The 8,720-nt window shown below is 35.4% G+C and overlaps 1 pseudogene; it reads left to right on the top strand.

Moving 5' to 3' along the window:
• Nucleotides 1–921: 921 nt before the first annotated feature.
• LOC132302541 (phytosulfokine receptor 1-like) lies at nucleotides 922–4,603 on the top strand (annotated as a pseudogene).
• The last annotated feature ends 4,117 nt before the right edge of the window (nucleotides 4,604–8,720 follow it).

Below are 8,720 nucleotides of genomic sequence, written 5' to 3'. Positions count from 1 at the left end.
AATTCAATTAATTTATTTTAGTGGATAGAAATTAACTTATGAATTAATTGAATTGGGTCCATGGACTGGGCTAATTATTAATTCATTGTAGCCAATAAAATAATAAGCCCAAAGGATTCTCACTCATAACCTAACTCGATATTGGAATCCTATTAGATTTGAGACATGTGAATTAGAGATTGAGAATGATTTATTATTTCCTTTTCCTTATCTTTATGTTGCCTATATATATATACATGGTCTATGTATATTTTAGGGGTAATTTTTAGTAGAAAGAAAAAGATATATATTTTCTCCCTCTGGAAAAAGATATATATTAGGGTTAATGTTCTCATCTAATGAAGGCTCCCACAAGCCTAGTTTTCCAAGGTCATTCATGGAGACTTATGGGTGATTTCTAAAGGCAAAATTATTACCAAAAAGATGGAGATCCATGCAGATAGCATCTTGTTAAGGTATGTTAAGGTATTTACAATAAGTGAGAACATTCACTTTAGAGGAAAGATTTAAAGGTTTACTCAGACCTTTGATATAAGTATTCAATTTGTTAATTAAATAACACATTATATTTTATTTTTGCATAAAACTTGTCTCTATGTGATGAATCAAGATATCTGAATGAAAATCTCTTGATCTCTTGAAAAGTTTTTAAAACATGCACGTTTCCCAACATGACCATGCAAGGAAATGGGGCGAAAGGTTAAGGACAGTGGATGAATTATGGGTTACAGGGATTTTGAATTAGGGCTGAAGGTTTGAACAGGTTTGAAATTGGTTTCAAAATAATTTGGGTCAAAATTTTTAATATTTGAGTTTAATCGTGGGTGGGTGAAACATAACCAAGCTTAAATCTGGGTTAAGTAAGAGGTGACGTGACAAAAATTGGAAGAAGAAAAAAATGTAGTGCATTGAATGCAGTGACTGAATCTGTCTCCCTTTCAATTTGAAGATAAAGGAGAGCAACCCCATTTAGACGGCATTTTGAAGCCAGCCCAATGTCTCGCTCTGTCCATCTCTCTCCCTACATTTTCAGGTCTGTGTTTCACGATCCCTTTTCCTTCTATTATTTTATCTTTGTTTCCCTCATTTCTTTTTTCTATTTCCTTTCCTAAGGGTTTCCTTGTACCCTGACTTTATCAACACCTCCCCTTCTTCTCTCTGTCTAGGGTGTATGGTACTGTGATTTTTGTTGTGTTGCTGAGATGGTTGTTTTAGAGTACTTCTGGGTTATCTTTATCGTTCTAGGGTTTTCTTTACAAGCTGAGGTTATGAATTCTCAGAACCTGACATGCAATTCAATTGATCTGAGGGCATTACAGGGCTTCTTGAATGGTCTGGAGTCTGAAATTGTTGGGTGGGACATCAATTCATCAGCCCCAATTGCTGTAATTGGGTAGGCATCACTTGCAATTCCTCGACTTCTCTCGGATTGAATGATAATCCTGTGGACTCCGGTAGGGTGGTGAAGTTGGATCTTGGAAAGCAGAGATTAACGGGTGAGCTCTCCGAATCATTAGGCCATTTGGACCAGCTCAAAACCCTCAATCTCTCTCACAATTTCCTCCGAGGCCCGCTTCCCGCGTTGCTCTTACATTTGCCAAAATTAGAGGTGATAGACTTGAACAACAATGATTTTTCCAACCAGATTCCGACGAATATCAGCCTGCCTTCAATCCAACATCTTGACATGTCGGATAATTCTTTCAGTGGTTCGGTTCCTGTGGGTATCTGTGACAACTCACCCCGAATTCGGGGTATCTATGTTGCTATGAATTATTTCCAAGGTCATTTTCCAGCAGGATTTGGCAATTGTAGTTCATTAGAGCATCTCTTCGTCGGTTCAAATTATCTCACTGGTGGTATACCAGAAGATGTATTTCGGCTACCAAATTTGGCGCGATTGAGTATTCAGGATAACATGCTTTCCGGGGAGCTGAGCACGGGTATTGGTAACCTTTCTCACCTTATAGGCTTGGATATATCATCAAATGGGTTTTCAGGACTTATACCAGATTTTTTTCATAGATTTCTGAAGTTACAGTTTTTCTCAGCTCAATCAAATAATTTCTCTGGTCACATACCCTTTTCATTGGCAAATTCACAGACCCTGGAGTCTCTTAGTTTGAGAAACAATTCTTTGGAGGGTTCATTTGATCTCAACTGTTCGGCTATGACTAATCTGGTGTCTCTTAATATAGCTAATAATCAGTTCTCGGGGCCTATTCCTGGTAATCTTTCGTTGTGTCCACAATTGCAAACTTTAAATCTTGCACAAAATTACTTCACTGGCCAAATACCAGAAAGCTTCAAGAATTTCCCGAGTCTCACATACCTTTCCATCTCTAATTCCACTTCCGAAATTCATAACCTATCAGCTGCCCTTCAAATTCTACAGCATTGTTCGAACCTAACTACTTTGATTCTAACCATGAATTTCCATGGTGAAGAATTGCCCGCTGATCCTGGTCTGCAGTTTATAAAACTGAAAGCTCTCATTATTGCCAACTGTGGACTCACGGGTTTAGTTCCAAAGTGGTTGAGTGGTAGCAAAAACTTGCAATTGTTGGATTTGTCATGGAACCACTTGAGAGCAACTATTCCAGTTTGGTTAGGTGATTTTCAGTTCCTCTTTTACTTGGACTTATCAAACAACTCTTTTACTGGGGAAATTCCAAAAAGCCTAACTGGATTACAGAGCCTCATCTTCCGGAATATCTCGTTGGAAGAGCCTTCACAAGATTTCCCCTTTTTCATGAGACGGAATCTAAGTGCTAGAAGTTTGCAATACAATCAGGTCGACCGCTTTCCACCCACATTGGACCTCAGTAACAACTTTCTTACCGGACCAATCTGGCCGGAGTTCGGGAATCTAAAAAAGGTGCATGTCTTGGATCTGAAATGCAATAATTTATCAGGAACCATCCCTAGTAATTTGTCAGGTATGACAAGCCTAGAGTCACTGGACTTGTCCCATAATAATCTCTCTGGAACTATTCCTCCTTCCTTGGAAAGTCTCAGCTTTCTGTCCAAGTTCAGCATTGCATACAATCAACTCCACGGGGTAATCCCAACGGGAGGTCAGTTTTCAACTTTTCCAAACTCGAGCTACGAGGGGAACTTGGGTCTATGTGGTGAATATGCTTCTCCGTGTCCAACTAGGGATCCACTTCCTGATGAACCACGAAATAACTCCAACAGAGAGAATGACACTATCATTGGTGTGGCTGTTGGGATTGGATTTGGGACAGTTATTCTTCTTGCTAACATCTTGGTTATTGTTTTTCGGGCAAGATGTCGATCGCTGTGAGTTTAATATTCTCTATGTACCAAAATAATTGGGTACTTTGCCAAGGTACCCAATTATTTTGGGATGGAGAGAATAGTTAATCAATTGGTAATTTAATCGGTAACAAAAGTTGAGGAAGAAAACTTATTCACCCACCCGTCTAGGTCCTTAAGAATATGCTTTCATGATATACAGTGTATCAATTTATCTATCGAGTCCCAAAATAGTTTCTTTCCAGTGTTAGCATAACGACAATTATTGTATAAAAGATATGTTCATGTAGGACTATTTTATTAGCTATTAGTTTGTTTCACTCTTCTTATTTCTGTTACTTTTGTCTTTCATATTGTGATCTACTACTATGCGTCTATGCCTACTTTGGTTTTTTTTATTATTTATTTATTTATTTATTTTGGTTAACTTTCACTCCTGCCTATCATTTCTCCATCTTTCTTGCTTTTTCACCTTTTCATTTTGGAAGCAAATTTTTTTTTTTTTTTTTGAATTTTTAATATAAATATTAAAAATTAGTTTTTGTATCCCTTGCACTTGGTTTTTTAAATATTGGATTGCAATGTGATTATCGAAATTTCATAGATTGGGATTGGACTTGTCAATTTTGTTGTTCAATTAGCAAAATAATTTTTTTTATTATATGGGTTTTCACTATGTTTATGAAATTTAATCATATTTATTAGCATCTATGTTTTCTTGATAGAAAAAGAGATTTAAATATGTTTGTTTATAGTGCTCTTTAAGAATCTTCTACAGAAATCTCAACGTATTGTAATGTTTGATTACTAAAATTCCGTCTTTAGTTGAGCCCATTATTTAAAAAAAAAAAAAAAAAAAAAACTATACAGTAAAATCCGATATAAAATTTAGGAAATTAACAAAAGTCAAAAACAAATCTGCAATGATAGTAGAAAAGGATAATTGGTGGGAAATAATGTCGAAATGAATCAGAAGCACTAGGAATCAAATTTTAAGATCCTGTATGCTAATTCAAAACATCTAACAACCCCATTTTTCAATGCTTTCCCGAGTGCTGATTGAAAAGTCTCCCCCATGGGCAAATCCCACTGCAGAGTCATTATCCAAAGGAAAACACTGAATCCCAACTAAAAGCGATAATCTTACTTTTAAATACGAAGGGAGTCTGCTTTCAAATTTAAACTCAAAAGTAAAGTTTTACACAATTTTTGTATGAAATCCAAAGTACTCGGAAAATATTGAAAGACCGTGATGATTTTTTTTTCCCTAACCCTAACTCTTAAACGAATTAAAGAGAATCAACAATTTCAGGTTTTGCTTTTCGGAAAAAAAAAAAAAACAATTTCAGGTTTTGGATATTTTTTTATTTTAATCTTTTATATCATGTTCTTGCCATTAATAGACAACATTATTAGGCTACCTAAAACAAAGCTATAAAAACTTGTGTGGGTAGGCTTCACATGGGGGAATAATTATTAGCGCGACATAAATCTATGAAAAGTATGCATTTAATTTTCTATTTACTTTTCAATTATTGTCTTTAGTAGTTTAAAATTCAATTAGTTTGTTCTTCCAGAAAGGAATTTTTTTTTTTTTTTTTTGGGCGAATTGCAAAAATGCTCCTCGACTATTAGTCCGTTGCGAAAACCCCCTTATGAATATTTTTGACAAAAATCCCCCTCAACTACCCCTTAAAAACAAAGACATATAGTTCTCTCGCCACGTCATCCACGTTAACATAATATTCTTAGATAATTTATTATTATTATTTTTTTCTCTCTCCATCAAGCAAGCCTTCTCATTCAAGATATTAACCCACTTACTATGAACTCATTTATCATTTATCATTACTTAAATTTAAAACCAAACTCCTTCAATCCAACCACCAAGTTATCAATTCATTTGTCTCCGGCAAGCATGCAACTCTTGAATCACCAAATACTACTCTATTTTTACATTTTCTTGACGTTTAATCCAACAGACATCTAAAATTAATCAATGTTTTTGAAAGTTTAGTACCATCTTAAAGAACTTAGAGAAATTGAATTGTCCAAAATTATACAAAATTCATAGAATGCACATACATATTGAATATGATGGGGCCTTGCCACCATGGCTGCAACTTGAAGCACTAAGAATTTTCAGGAAAACAAGAACATGCACTTCAATGCATAGTTACAGTAGTACTAAAAATAATATATATAAAAACAAGGCATGTAATTATATTATTGTTTCTGTCCAAAAAAAACAAAGGGAGAGTGAGAATTGTAGTGATCAAAGGTCAGGTTGGCTGCAATTGCCGTTAAACCAATCTAACCTTAGGTTTGTGCTTGGTGAAGTCGAACCGTCACAAGGCGGTCGCCGCCGGAGCCCTGGAGGCTATTGGCAGATTTCGAGAAATGCAATGGGGAAAGGACGTTGGTGAAAGAAGTAAATGACAAAACAAAGGTCTTTACTGTTAAGGGGTAATTTCGTTCAAAAAATTGCCTCAAAAGATCACTTAAACGAATATCAGTTAAAAACACTCCATTGGGATAGTTTAGATTTTTTTGTCAAAAATATTCATAAGAGAAATTTTTCGCAACTGATTAAAAGTCGTGGGGAGTTTTTTGCAATTCTCCCTAAATATAAAAAGTCTGCTGATTCAAGAAATTTGAAAAGATACTACTGTTGAACTGCAATTTGTAGCCAACGGTTGAAAATAACAATTTATGTTAGCAAATAGGAGATTAATTATGGATTAAACTACATCACATCTGACAATAAGAAGATTTACCCCTGCTTTTTTAGAAATTACTTTTCATGCCATTTTAGAATTTTAAGGCATTTTCTTGGAATTTTTGACTTTATGATGACCTCACACTGCTGAAGTGGCATATCTTATCCATTTGTAATTGCGGAAAGTCCCTGCGCAGTGCAGTTTTACCGATTTTGCCCCTGACAGTGGAGACTAGGTCAAATTGGTCTGGGATTGGAATATGGTCAATATTATAATAGTTTCTAGGGTTTTTGGACCCTCTGAATCCAGTGGTGATGTTCATTTGTCCATTTGACATTTTCTTCAAAAAGTAAAACCTTGGGATTGATCGGTTGGTCCCTACCATAGAGACTTGGTCAAAGGTGGGGGCCGGGCTGGAAGGTAGGCAATATTACAGTGTTCTTCTAGGTTTTTGGACCTTATGAGTACAATGGTGAAGTCCGTGGGTGAGTTTGACCATTGACGTGAAAAGTCAAACTCAGGGTTGACCACTCGGGCCCTGACGAGAGTTTTGGTCAAAGTGTGTGAGGGAGAATGGTAAGGACTTTAAGGAGAAGTGTACCCTAGGCTTTTTGGGTGTTTTGAACTTAATGGTGAAGTCCGTTTGTCGATTTGACAATTAGATCATGGGGCTGTAGGGCAAAATGTCAGTTTTGCCTTTTTCTAGGAAATGGTGATCGGGCGTCAAGAAGTATGTGATGTGGCCGATTAAAGTGTTTCGTGACATTATGTGATGTCATGAGTGCAATGGCGAAGTCCAATGTGCAATCGGACAGTCTGATTATCTGTTCTTAGTTTTCTACCGTAGTCAGGTCCTATCAGGGAAATGGTCTCGGGAGATGGAAATGTAGTTTCTTCTCGAGATTTGGGAGGTTGATAGGTTGAAAGGGGGTAAAAAATGTAGTGTCTACAATTGAATTAAGCAAAATAATTACACATCGAACGAAAATCATTATTGATATCCAAATTACCCATCAAACTCTTATTTTTAAGTACCAAATTATCCTTCAAAAATCCAAGAGCATTAACGTATTTCTCAACCCAAGAGCATTGTCATATCTTCTCATTCACACACAAATAGTTACACTGCCAAGCACAACAATTTCTCAAATTATTTATGGCGGCAACATAAATCAAACACCCAATTTTTTTTAATTTTGCCAAGGTCCAACACTCGTCTTGATCTCGCCATGGCCTCTTCTTCCAAGTCCCCTGCTTAGCAGGCCTGTATCTAATATATTACTCTAGGGTTAACAACTTCTTAAAAGAATATCTACTTAAATGATGAATGATTTTTGTTTAGCCTAAACGAATGACTAGATCATGTTTATTCCTCGTAATTAATATATGAATTTCTCTTGAATTTCTTTTTGTCAACCAGACACTCTTCTGAAGATAACGGTCCAAACCAATGAACATCACATCAAATATGATGCACTTGCTGCTGCATGCTAAAATGGCTTGATCATATATATATATATATATATATATATATATATATATATATATATATATATATTCTAGCTATTTCTTTTGTTGCTAGCTATGTGCTCACTGTTATGGAGAATTCAATATATATGGATGATGTACGTCAGTTCATGAATAAAAACTAAACGTCTTCTTTTGGTTGCCTTCTCTTGTCTCGAATATTATAATTATGGTATTACAGAATTATTACAATCAAGTGACTACACTAATAAGTACTTGGGGCTTAATCCAAACCATTTTCATTTTGAAAATATCTTGATGTAAGGCAATTAATTCAAGTACATGATTTGGCTATAAACTTTAGTTTATTTACTTATTTTTTATTATCAAATTTTGAAAAATGAAGCAAGGTAAGAACAAAATAAACTCCATTCTTTTGATAGAGGAGGAAAAAAGAGAAGAGAAAACAGGATGAATGAGTCATCATTCCTCCTTTACAAATTTTTATCCCTTTAAATATAAAAGTTTTATCCCTTCAAGACTCCAAGGTTATTATAAAAGAATTAAAATTACAAAACTTTCTTTATAATTAACACTCTTTCTTCCCTTCTCCCTTCACATACAAAATAAGTATTTACCTCATCATTTTCTCTTCAATCCAACCAAACAAAAGGAGGGAAGGACACAATTGGATGTCATATTCATCTCTTCTTCTCCTTTCCATTCAATAATTTCTGCCTTCCTACCAAACAGAGCATTAAGTGTTAAACTTTTTTGAATTTTATTTTGTAGCCTCTTCCAGAATTATCTTTATTGTTATTATTCATTCCAATTTTGCCTTGATTAACAACATTTTGTTTCAAATGATAGTTTTTGACCTGTTATATATTTATAAACATGACAGATGCCTCAATAGCTCAGTGGATCTTGGAGTGCCAGCCTTAGACTCTGTGCATCTATTAATCTAACTTCTAACACTTCTTGCCTTGAATATATATATGTGTGTGTGGGGGGGGGGGGGGGGGGGGGGGACAAATATGAATGAAATTAGAGAAAATACTTGGTAAAGGAAGAGAAAAAGACCAATCTTCAAGATTAAGATAGTGGTAGGGCAGTTAATACAGTATTTATGACAGCTCCTTGTGGTATGTTATTCTTTCATGGGACAGTGCTATTTATAGGTCAGGACAGTTTCTCCCATGTCTGCCTCCTAAGCATGATCACATGGGTAATCTTGATAGGCCTAGGAGTTTG

The sequence above is a fragment of the Cornus florida genome, unplaced genomic scaffold (genome assembly GCF_030987335.1).
Source record: "Cornus florida cultivar Cherokee Brave unplaced genomic scaffold, ASM3098733v1 CherokeeBrave_3.0.0_Hap2_Chr04, whole genome shotgun sequence".
Classification (NCBI taxonomy): Eukaryota; Viridiplantae; Streptophyta; class Magnoliopsida; order Cornales; family Cornaceae; genus Cornus; species Cornus florida.
Note: the sequence above shows the minus strand (reverse complement) of the source record. Positions and strands in the feature narration are given on the sequence as shown.